At 47.1% G+C, this 12,950-nt stretch overlaps 1 pseudogene; it reads right to left on the bottom strand.

Moving 5' to 3' along the window:
• Window positions 1-2,471: 2,471 nt before the first annotated feature.
• LOC124010699 lies at window positions 2,472-8,559 on the bottom strand (annotated as a pseudogene).
• Between the last annotated feature and the right edge of the window lie 4,391 nt (window positions 8,560-12,950).

Consider the following 12,950-nt stretch of genomic DNA (forward strand, 5'->3'; position numbering starts at 1 on the left):
TTGGACTGACCAAAGGAACCTTGAGTACATCCGTTCTGCCAAACGACTGAATGCGCGTCATGCTCGTTGGGCGTTGTTTTCGCTCGTTTCGAGTTCGTTATTTCTTATTGCCCGGGTACTAAGAACACCAAGCCTCATGCTTTATCCCGTCTCTTTAGTTCTTCTGTGGCTTCTACTGTTCCCGAGGGATCCTTCCTGTTGGGCGTGTTGTCGGGTTGACTGTCTGGGGAATTGAGAGACAGGTTAAGCAAGCACTCACGCACACTGCGTCGCCGCGCGCTTGTCCTAGTAACCTTCTTTTCGTTCCTGTTTCTACTCGTCTGGCTGTTCTTCAGTGGGCTCACTCTGCCAAGTTAGCTGGCCATCCCGGCGTTCGAGGTACTCTTGCTTCTATTCGCCAGCGCTTTTGGTGGCCTACTCAGGAGCGTGACACGCGCCGTTTCGTGGCTGCGTGTTCGGACTGCGCGCAGAATAAGTCTGGTAATTTTTTTCTGCTTCTGCTCCTGGTCTTGCTGGGTCTCAGTCTGTTCCCTGCCATCGCATCTCTCCTGTTCTTGTTCCTGCCCTTGCTGTGTCTCAGTCTGTCCCTAGTTGTTACTCTCCTGGCCTGTTTGGTCCTGTTTGCTCTAAAGCTTTCAGTTCTCTACCCGTGTCTCATTTTTTTTTTAGAGTAGTACCCTAGTTTCCCTTTTATCGTTTTCCGTTACGGTCCTGAGGAGAGGAGTTGGGTTCTTTCTCGGGACGTGCTGGACCGTTTGTGATCTATGATTTCCTCCGTTGCCGCCAGTGTTCCTCCTCGAGAGCGCCAGGAGGCGCTCGGTGAGTGGGGGGTACTGTCATGTTTTGTCTTATATTGTCTTGTCATTATGCTTTCCCTTCTGTTCGTTTCCCCTGCTGGTCTTATTAGGTTCGTTCCTTTTTCTATCCCTCTCTCTCCCTCCCTCTCTCTCCTCTCTCTATCGTTCCGTTCCTGCTCCCAGCTGTTCCTATTCCCCTAATCAATCATTTAGTCTTTCCACACCTGTTCCCTATCTTTTCCCCTGATTAGAGTCCCTATTTCTCCCCTTGTTTTCCGTTTCTGTCCTGTCGGATCCTTGTATATTGTTCACCGTACTGTGTCTTTGTCTCGCCCTGTCGTGTCGTGTTTCCCTCAGATGCTGCGTGGTGAGCAGGTGTCTGAGTCTGCTACGGTCAGTGCCTTCCCGAGGCAACCTACAGTTTATGGTCGAGTCTCCAGTCTGTCCTCGTCATTACGAGTGGAATTGTTTTTTATGCTTTGTTTACCGCTCCGATTTGTCTAGGAGTATTGCATATTTCCTTTACTGGATTAAAGACTCTGTTTTCGCCAAGTCGCTTTTGGGTCCTCATTCACCTGCATAACAGTGAGATCCTATTGGCTTGTTATAGCATGTATTTGCATATATCCTTTAGGGAAAGTCGACTCTGAAGTGCGAATGTTAAATAACTCAATTCACCCTTGCACTCCTAAACAGCTCAATTTAAAAAAAAACTTTGGCAAAGGATCAAGTCTACAGAACTTAGATCATTCCGTCCGTAACAGACTATACACTACATTAGAAGTCGACCGATTATGATTTTTCAAAGCAGATACCGATACCGATTAATCGGACGATATATATATATATATACAGTCTTGGCCAAATGTGTCACGTTCTGACTTTAGTTCCTTTGTTTTGTCTTTGTTTTAGTATGGTCAGGGCGTGAGTTGGGGTGGGCAGTCTATGTTTGTTTTTCTATGTTGGTTTTGAGTTTGGCTTGGTATGGTTCTCAATCAGAGGCAGGTGTCGTTAGTTGTCTCTGATTGAGAATCATACTTAGGTAGCCTTTTTCCATCTGTGTTTCGTGGGTGTTTATTTTCTGTTTTGTGTGTCATCTCTAGACAGGACTGTTTCGTTTGTTCGTTCTTCCTAGTCGTTCTTTTGTTTAGTGTTCCATTTTGATTATATTAATAATCATGAACACTTACCACGCTGCACCTTGGTCCTCACCTTCTTCCACCGATGACGGCCATTACAAAATATTTTGAGAATGACACAAATATTAATTTTCACAAAGTCTGCTGCCTCAGTTTGTGTGATGGCAATTTGCATATACTCCAGAATGTTATGAAGGAACAATCACCCACAAACACACAGTGAAACCCAGGCTACCTAAGTATGATTCTCAATCAGAGACAACTAATGACACCTGCCTCTGATTGAGAACCATACTAGGCCGAAACATAGAAATTCCCAAAACCTAGAAAAACAAACATAGACTGCCCACCCAACTCACGCCCTGACCATACTAACTAAATACAAAACACAGGAAATAAAGGTCAGAATGTGACAGTTTGCATGATGGCAATTTGCATATACTCCAGAATGTTATGAAGAGTGATCATATGAATTGCAAAGTCCCTCTTTGCCATGCAAATGAACTGAATCCATCAAAAACATTTACATTGCATTTCAGCCCTTCCACAAAAGGACAAGCTGACATCATATCAGTGATTCTCTCGTTAACACAGGTGTGAGTGTTGATGAGGACAAGGCTGGAGATCACTCTGTCATGCTGATTGAGTTCGAATAACAGACTGGAAGCTTCAAAAGGAGGGTGGTGCTTGGAATCATTGTTCTTCCTCTGTCAACCATGGTTACATGCAAGGAAACACGTGCCGTCATCATTGCTTTGCACAAAAAGGGCTTCACAGACAAGGATATTGCTGCCAGTAAGATTGCACCTAAATCAACCATTTATCGGATCATCAAGAACTTCAAGGAGAGCGGTTCAATTGTTGTGAAGAAGGCTTCAGGGCGCCCAAGAAAGTCCATTAAGTGCAGGACCGTCTTCTAAAGTTGATTCAGGGATCAGGGCACCACCAGTACAGAGCCTGCTCAGGAATGGCAGCAGGCAGGTGTGAATGCATAGCTCTTGTAATGTAGATCCAGGACGGTTGCCAGCACCAGGCACTTTGTCTCCTCAGCCTTGGAGAACCTCCTTGTCAGACTGTCCAACATGGTCTCCGTAAGGTTTTGATGCCTTGAGTAGAAGAACCCTCCTGCTGCAGCATCAGCTTCAGCACCGACACACTGGGGATGATGCATGCAGCAGTAGAGTTGGAGTGGCTCATCTTCAGTGTCACCTCCTCCATAGGTGAAACTATAAGGTTAGAGACAATAAGGTTAGAGACAATGCCCCACTGTGCAACAGACTAACTGCGGATGTGTCCGTATTCACCTGCATACACTTTCAGTGCACGCCTCTGTTCAAACATCCTCTGCGACATGTTTAGTGTTGAGATCCAGAGAGTTTGAACTGCTTACATGATGCTGTGTTTGGGAAGGCCAAGCTCTTCCTGAATGGCCCTCAGCCTCTGTTTGGCCCGTACAGAGTAGTCAAAATGAGTTGCACAACTCTTCAACAGGGCAATAATGTCTAGCACAGCTCTCTGACTGGATAGGCCATCATTGATTACAAGCTGTAGGGTGTGTGCACTACAGCTGAAGTCTGGAAGCTCTGCCAGGCTCATATCTTTCACCGTGTTTGCCCCACTGTCCCTGAGGACCAGCACTACACGTTCTGTGTGGATTTCCCAGTATTCCAACATAGTCAAAAACATATCTCTTATGTAGTTTCCTGTGTGTGATCCAATCATAGTCTTGACATTCAGCACAACCTGCTTTCTTGGCCAGATATTGTCAATGAAATGTCCAGTAAGGCTCATTAGAGACTCTGTAGTGCCTGACCAGCAGTCAGTTGTGAATGCCATGTGTGGAGTGTTCACTGGTGCCACAAGATTCTTCACTTTCATCACAACTCTTTCATGTGGTTTATCTTGTCATGCAGGTGAACGAGGACCCAAACGCGACTTAACAGAAACAGAGTTTATTAATGTTCAAAACGGAATAACAGAAATCCTCTAGATTGTAGAGGGGAAAACAACTGGAGAAGCGGCCACAGACTGCAGGTCGCTTCGGGTAGGCGCAGGCCGTAGTCGACTGAGACACCTGCTCACACGCAGCGTCTGATGAAGGCACAAAACACGACAGGACAGGGTAATACACAATCACGGCAAAAAACACGACAGGACAGGGCGAAACGCAATCACAGCATGGTGAATACAATGCAAGGAACTGACGGCACAGGAACGGAACACAAAGGAATAAATAGGGACTCTAATCAGGGGAAAGGATCGGGAACAGGTGTGGGAAGACTAAATGATGATTAGGGGAATAGGAACAGCTGGGAGCAGGAACGGAACGATAGAGAGAAGAGAGAGCGAGAGAGTGAGAGAGGGAGGGGGAGAGAGAGGGCTAGAAGGAGGGAAAGAACCAAATAAGACCAGCAGAGGGAAACGAATAGAATGGGAAGCACAGGGACAAGACAAGATAATAAATGACAAACATGACAGTACCCCCCCCACTCACCGAGCGCCTCCTGGCGCTCTCGAGGAGGAACACTGGCGGCAACGGAGGAAATCATAGATCAAACGGTCCAGCACGTCCCGAGAAAGAACCCAACTCCTCTCCTCAGGACCGTAACGAAAAACGATAAAAAGGGAAACTAGGGTACTACTCTAAAAAAAAAAATGAGAACTAGGGACAGACTGAGACACAGCAAGGGCAGGGACAATAACAGGAGAGATGCGATGGCAGGGAACAGACTGAGACCCAGCAAGACCAGGAGCAGAAGCAGAAAAAAAAATTACCAGACTTCTTCTGCGCGCAGTCTGAACACGCAGCCACGAAACGGCGCGTGTCACGCTCCTGAGTCGGCCACCAAAAGCGCTGGCGAATAGACGCAAGAGTGCCTCGAACACCGGGATGACCAGCTAACTTGGCAGAGTGAGCCCACTGAAGAACAGCCAGACGAGTGGAAACAGGAACGAAAAGGAGGTTACTAGGACAAGCGCGCGGCGACGCAGTGTGCGTGAGTGCTTGCTTAACCTGTCTTTCAATTCCCCAGACTGTCAACCCGACAACACGCCCATAAGGAAGAATCCCCTCGGGATCAGTAGAAGCCACAGAAGAACTAAACAGACGGGATAAGGCATCAGGCTTGGTGTTCTTGCTACCCGGACGGTAAGAAATCACAAACTCGAAACGAGCGAAAAACAACGCCCAACGAGCTTGACGGGCATTAAGTCGTTTGGCAGAACGGATGTACTCAAGGTTCTTATGGTCTGTCCAAACGACAAAAGGAACGGTCGCCCCTCCAACCACTGTCGCCATTCGCCTAGGGCTAAGCGGATGGCGAGCAGTTCACGGTTACCCACATCATAGTTGCGCTCAGATGGCGACAGGCGATGAGAAAAATAAGCGCACGGATGAACCTTATCGTCAGACTGGAAGCGCTGGGACAGAATGGCTCCCACGCCTACCTCTGAAGCGTCAACCTCGACAATGAATTGTCTAGTGACGTCAGGAGTAACGAGGATAGGAGCGGACGTAAAACGTTCTTTTAGAAGATCAAAAGCTCCCTGGGCGGAACCGGACCACTTAAAACACGTCTTGACAGAAGTAAGAGCTGTGAGAGGGGCAGCAACTTGACCGAAATTACGAATGAAACGCCGATAGAAATTAGCGAAACCTAAAAAGCGCTGCAACTCGACACGTGACCTTGGAACGGGCCAATCACTGACAGCTTGGACCTTAGCGGAATCCATCTGAATGCCTTCAGCGGAAATAACGGAACCGAGAAAAGTAACGGAGGAGACATGAAAAGAGCACTTCTCAGCCTTTACGTAGAGACAATTCTCTAAAAGGCGCTGTAGAACACGTCGAACGTGCTGAACATGAATCTCGAGTGACGGAGAAAAAATCAGGATATCGTCAAGATAGACAAAAACAAAAATGTTCAGCATGTCTCTCAGAACATCATTAACTAATGCCTGAAAAACAGCTGGCGCATTGGCGAGACCGAACGGCAGAACCCGGTACTCAAAATGCCCTAACGGAGTGTTAAACGCCGTTTTCCACTCGTCCCCCTCTCTGATGCGCACGAGATGGTAAGCGTTACGAAGGTCCAACTTAGTAAAGCACCTGGCTCCCTGCAGAATCTCGAAGGCTGATGACATAAGGGGAAGCGGATAACGATTCTTAACCGTTATGTCATTCAGCCCTCGATAATCCACGCAGGGGCGCAGAGTACCGTCCTTCTTCTTAACAAAAAAGAACCCCGCCCCGGCCGGAGAAGAAGAAGGCACTATGGTACCGGCGTCAAGAGACACAGACAAATAATCCTCGAGAGCCTTACGTTCGGGAGCCGACAGAGAGTATAGTCTACCTCGAGGAGGCGTGGTCCCTGGAAGGAGATCAATACTACAATCATACGACCGGTGAGGAGGAAGGGAGTTGGCTCGGGACCGACTGAAGACCGTGCGCAGATCATGATATTCCTCCGGCACTCCTGTCAAATCGCCAGGTTCCTCCTGAGAAGTAGGGAGAGAAGAAACGGGAGGGATGGCAGACATTAAACACTTCACATGACAAGAAACGTTCCAGGATAGGATAGAATTACTAGACCAATTAATAGAAGGATTATGACATACTAGCCAGGGATGACCCAAAACAACAGGTGTAAACGGTGAACGGAAAATCAAAAAGAAATAGTCTCACTGTGGTTACCAGATACTGTGAGAGTTAAAGGTAGTGTCTCAAATTTGATGCTGGGAAGATGACTACCATCTAAGGCAAACATGGGCGTAGGCTTGTCTAACGGTCTGAAAGGAATGTTATGTTTCCGAACCCATGCTTCGTCCATGAAACAACCCTCAGCCCCAGAGTCAATCAAGGCACTGCATGTAGCACCCGAACCGGTCCAGCGTAGATGGACCGACATAGTAGTACAAGATCTAGATGAAGGGACCTGAGTAGTAGCGCTCACCAGTAGCCCTCCGCTTACTGATGGGCTCTGGCCTCTTACTGGACATGAATTAACAAAATGTCCAGCAACTCCGCAATAGAGGCACAGGCGGTTGGTGATCCTCCGTTCCCTCTCCTTAGTCGAGATGCGAATCCCTCCCAGCTGCATGGGCTCAGTCTCAAAGCCAGAGGAGGGAGATGGTTGCGATGCGGAGCAGGGAAACACCGTTGATGCGAGCTCTCTTCCACGAGCCCGGTGACGAAGATCTACCCGTCGTTCTATGCGGATGGCGAGAGCAATCAAAGAGTCCACATCTGAAGGAACCTCCCGGGAGAGAATCTCATCCTTAACCACTGCGTGGAGTCCCTCCAGAAAACGAGCGAGCAGCGCCGGCTCGTTCCACTCACTAGAGGCAGCAAGAGTGCGAAACTCAATGGAATAATCCGTTATGGACCGTTCACCTTGGCATAAGGAAGCCAGGGCCCTAGAAGCCTCCCCACCAAAAACTGAACGGTCAAAAACCCGAATCATCTCCTCTTTAAAGTTCTGGAATCTGTTAGAGCAATCAGCCCTTGCCTCCCAGATAGCTGTGCCCCATTCTCGAGCCCGGCCAGTAAGGAGTGAAATGACGTAAGCAACCCGAGCTCTCTCTCTAGAGTATGTGTGGGGTTGGAGAGAGAACACAATCTCACACTGCGTGAGAAAGGAGCGGCACTCAGTGGGCTGCCCGGAGTAGCAAGGTGGGTTATTAACCCTGGGTTCTGGAGGCTCGGCAGGCCAGGAAGTAACAGGTGGCACGAGACGTAGACTCTGGAACTGTCCAGAGAGGTCGGAAACCTGAGCGGCCAGGTTCTCCACGGCATGGCGAGCAGCAGACAATTCCTGCTCGTGTCTGCCGAGCATGGCTCCTTGGATCTTGACGGCAGTGTAAACAGCGTCTGAAGTCGCTGGGTCCATTCCTTGGTCAGTTCCTTCTGTCATGCAGGTGAACGAGGACCCAAACGCGACTTAACAGAAACAGAGTTTATTAATGTTCAAAACGGAATAACAGAAATCCTCTAGATTGTAGAGGGGAAAACAACTGGAGAAGCGGCCACAGACTGCAGGTCGCTTCGGGTAGGCGCAGGCCGTAGTCGACTGAGACACCTGCTCACACGCAGCGTCTGATGAAGGCACAAAACACGACAGGACAGGGTAATACACAATCACGGCAAAAAACACGACAGGACAGGGCGAAACGCAATCACAGCATGGTGAATACAATGCAAGGAACTGACGGCACAGGAACGGAACACAAAGGAATAAATAGGGACTCTAATCAGGGGAAAGGATCGGGAACAGGTGTGGGAAGACTAAATGATGATTAGGGGAATAGGAACAGCTGGGAGCAGGAACGGAACGATAGAGAGAAGAGAGAGCGAGAGAGTGAGAGAGGGAGGGGGGAGAGAGAGGGCTAGAAGGAGGGAAAGAACCAAATAAGACCAGCAGAGGGAAACGAATAGAATGGGAAGCACAGGGACAAGACAAGATAATAAATGACAAACATGACATATCTAGCATTTCTGATCAAAATCATTTTTCATCTTTGATCCTGGGTTCAGCAAGAGTAATCAGCCGCTGAAAACCAACATCAGACACCACTGTGAATGGCTGGTTGTCAGTGGCAATCATCTCAATAATTGTTTTATCCATCTTCTTGTCCCTTGGGTCTTTGTCCTGCCATTTTGCTTGTTTAATAAAAAGTTGTATGATTGTAGCCTGCGATGTCTGTGAACTGTCTGTATCACATTTTCCTTGTGAAGAATTTGCGTTTGCTTTTTTCTTCATTGGGCTTTTGGATGGGTGTTCTTATGGTGATTCCACAGTTTAGTGATATTTTTTGATTTAGCCGTTCCCGGCACCGACAGAGATGGCCGCCTCACTTCGCGTTCCTAGGAAACTATGCAGTATTTTGTTTTTTTACGTGTTATTTCTTACATTGGTACCCCAGGTAATCTTTGGTTTCATTACATACATTCGGGAAGAACTACTGAACATAAGAGCAACGTCAACTCACCATCAGTACGACCAGGAATATGACTTTCCCGAAGCGGATCCTGTGTTCTGCCTTCCACCCAGGACAACGGAATGGATCCCAGCCTGCGACCCAAAACAACGACGTCGTAAATGAGGCAAAGGAAGCGGTCTTCTGGTCAGGCTCTGGAGACGGGCACATCGCGCGACACTCCCTAGCATACTACTCGCCAATGTCCAGTCTCTTGACAACAAGGTTGATGAAATCCGAGCAAGGGTAGCATTCCAGAGAGATATCAGAGACTGTAACATTCTTTGCTTCACGGAAACATGGCATACTTGAAAGACGCTAACGGAATCGGTGCAGCCAGCTGGTTTCTTCACGCATCGCGCCGACAGAAACAAACATCTTTCTGGTAAGAAGAAGGGCGGGGGTGTATGCCTTATGATTAACGAGACGTGGTGTGATCACAACAACATACAGGAACTCAAGTCCTTCTGTTCACCTGACTTAGAATTCCTCACAATCAAATGTCGACCGCATTATCTACCAAGGGAATTCTCTTCGATTATAATCACAGCCGTATATATTCCCCCTCAAGCAGACACATCGATGGCCCTGAACAAACTTTATTTGACTCTTTGCAAACTGGAAACCACATATCCTGAGCCTGCATTCATTGTAGCTTGGGATTTTAACAAGGCTAATCTGAAAACAAGACTCCCTAAATTGTATCAGCAAATCGATTGCGCAACCAGAGCTGGTAAAACCTTGGATCATTGCTATTCTAACTTCCGCGACGCATATAAGCCCCTCCCCTGACCTCCTTTCGGAAAAGCTGACCACGACTCCATTTTGTTGCTCCCTGCCTACAGACAGAAACTAAAACAAGAAACTCCCGCGCTCAGGTCTGTTCAACGCTGGTCCGACCTCTCTGATTCCACGCTTCAAGACTGCTTCGGTCACGTGGACTGGGATATGTTCCGCATTGCTTCCAACAACAACATTGACGAATACGCTGATTCGGTGAGCGAGTTCATTAGAAAGTGCATTGACGATGTCGTTCCCATAGCAACAATTAAAACATTCCCAAAATCACAAACCGTGGATTGATGGCAGCATTTGTGAAAAACTGAAATCGTGAACAACTGCTTTTAACCAGGAAAAGATGACCGGAAACATGACCGAATACAAACAGTGTAGCTATTCCCTCCGCAAGGCAATCAAACAAGCTAAGTGTCAGTTTAGAGACAAAGTATAGTCACAATTCAACGGCTCAGACACAAGAGGTATGTGGCAGGGTCTACAGTTAATCACGGATTACAAAAAGAAAACCAGCCCCGTCACAGACCAGGATGTCTTGCTCCCAGACAGACTAAATAACTTTTTTGCCCGCTTTGAGGACAATACAGTGCCACTGACAAGGCCTGCAACCAAAACCTGCGGACTATCCTTCACTGCAGCCGAAAGTAAAACATTTAAACGTGTTAACCCTCGCAAGGCTGCAGGCCCAGACGGCATCCCCAGCCGCGTCCTCAGAGCATGCGCAGACCAGCTCGCTGGTGTGTTTACGGACATATTCAATCAATCCTTATCCCAGTCTGCTGTTCCCACATGCTTCAAGAGGGCCACCATTGTCCATGTTCCCAAGAAAGCTAAGGTAACTGAGCTAAACGACTACCGCCCCGTAGCACTCACTTCCGTCATCATGAAGTGCTTTGAGAGACTTGTCAAGGACCACATCACTTCCACCCTACCTGACACCCTAGACCCACTCCAATTTGCTTAACGCCCAAATAGGTCCAGAGACGATGCAATCTCAACCACACTGCACACTGCCTTAACCCATCTGGACAAGAGGAATACCTATGTGAGAATGTTGTTCATCGACTACAGTTCAGCATTTAACACCATAGTAACCTCAACTAGTCATCAAGCTCGAGACCCCGCCTTGTGCAACTGGGTACTGGACTTCCTGACGGGCCGCTCCCAGGTGGTGAGGGTAGGTATAACAACATCTCCACCCTGCTGATCCTCAACACTGGGGCCCCACAAGGGTGCGTTCTGAGCCCTCTCCTGTACTCCCTGTTCACCCATGACTGCGTAGCCATGCACGCCTCCAACTCAATCATCAAGTTTGCGGACGACACTACAGTGGTAGGCTTGATTACCAACAATGACGAGACGGCCTACAGGAAGGAGGTGAGGGCCATCGGAGTGTGGTGTCAGGAAAATAACCTCACACTCAACGTCAACAAAACAAAGGAGATGATTGTGGACTTCAGGAAGCAACAGAGGGAGCACCCTGCTATCCACAATGATGGGACAGTAGTGGAGAGGGTAGTAAGTTTTAAGTTCCTCGGCGCAGGCATCACGGACAAACTGAATTGGTCCACCCACACAGACAGCGTCGTGAAGAAGGCACAGCAACACCTCTTCAACCTCAGGAGGCTGAAGAAATTAGGCTTGTCACCAAAAGCACTCACAAACCATTCATTCGGGCAGGTAGCATTCTCCTGACATCCGCCAAACCCAGATTCGTCTGTCGGACTGCCAGATGGTGATGCTTAATTTATCACTCCAGGGAACGCGTTTCCACTGCGCCGGAGTCCAATGGCGGCAAGCTTTATATCACTCCAGTCAACACTTGGCATTGCGCATGGTGATCTCAGGCTTGTGTGCGGCTGCTCGGCCACGGAAACCCATTTCATGAAGCTTCTGATGAACAGTTATTGTGCTGACGTTGCTTCCAGCGGCAGTTTGGAACTCAGTAGTGAATGTTGCAACCGAGGATAGACCATTTTAACAAGCTACGTGCTTCAGCACTCACCGGTCCCGTTTTGTGGGCTTGAGCGGCTTATAATTTCGCCGCTGAGCCTTTGTTGCTCCTATATATTTCATCTTCACAATAACAGCACTTGCAGTTGACCAGGGCAGCTCTAGCCGGGCAGAGATTTGTCACACTTCCTTGTTGGAAAGGTGGCATCCTATGACGGTGACACATTGAAAGTCACTGATCTATTCAGTAAGGCCATTCCACTGCCATTCTTTGTCTGTGGAGATTGCATAGATTGCATAGCTGTGTGCTCGATTTTTATACACCTGTCAGTCACGGGTGTGGCAGAAAGAGCAGAATCCACTCATTTGAAGGGGTGTCCACATACTTATATATATATATTGTACTTTATTATTATATTTTATGCTGAACAGTTTGTATGACATATTATAATTAAAATATGCCAATAAACTGAAATAGTTTGATTATATTTTGCATTAATTTATGAGATAAATGAGATCAAATATAAAAATCAAGAAAATCTATGACAATGAAAAAAAAGTATCACTTATTCAATTTCATATGAGACATTAAAGCACATATTACAAATATAAGCATTTCTTAACTAAGCTAACATAAGAAATTGTTTTAAATTGTTATAACATAGATCTTTTGGGTATTAGATTTGGAATTTTATGACCCCTTTAAGTAAAAAAAAAATGTTAAAAAATGATTTGATAAAATATTGAATTTGCCCTTTACTATTGTAGCCCATAGAAACGCATTGAATAACATACTCATAAATGACTAAAAAGACAATCCAACAAAAATCATAAGGAATAAGTTTTTGAAGTGTCTGTCATATATGTAGAAGATCTAAGAAAGCTCAGGAAATGTTTGGACACATATTTAACCCCTTATTTTTGCTGGGGTTAAAGTGTTCTCCGTACTTCCAGTCATTTCTATGGGTTACCTTCAGACGAGTCCCATGAAACTTGTGGGGATCGTAGAGTAAAACGGAGAACACCATCATGTTAGGGAAAGTCTTCCCTTTCCATGGAGTGGAACCGGTAGATGAGATGAGTCCGAGTGTCTTTCCAAAGAGGGGTCATAATAGTTTGTAGGCCAAACAGTTCAGACTCTACGGACGTTTTCGTGAGAAGATTTTCAGGATATCTCATGGTATGACAAACACTGCTGTAGCTCGGTCACCTTCCACTGCAGATGCGCAAGGCCGACATAACAGGTTGCAAACCTGGTCTTAGAGCGCTTCGTATTATTCTGTACTTAAAT

The sequence above is a fragment of the Oncorhynchus gorbuscha genome, linkage group LG23 (genome assembly GCF_021184085.1).
Source record: "Oncorhynchus gorbuscha isolate QuinsamMale2020 ecotype Even-year linkage group LG23, OgorEven_v1.0, whole genome shotgun sequence".
Classification (NCBI taxonomy): Eukaryota; Metazoa; Chordata; class Actinopteri; order Salmoniformes; family Salmonidae; genus Oncorhynchus; species Oncorhynchus gorbuscha.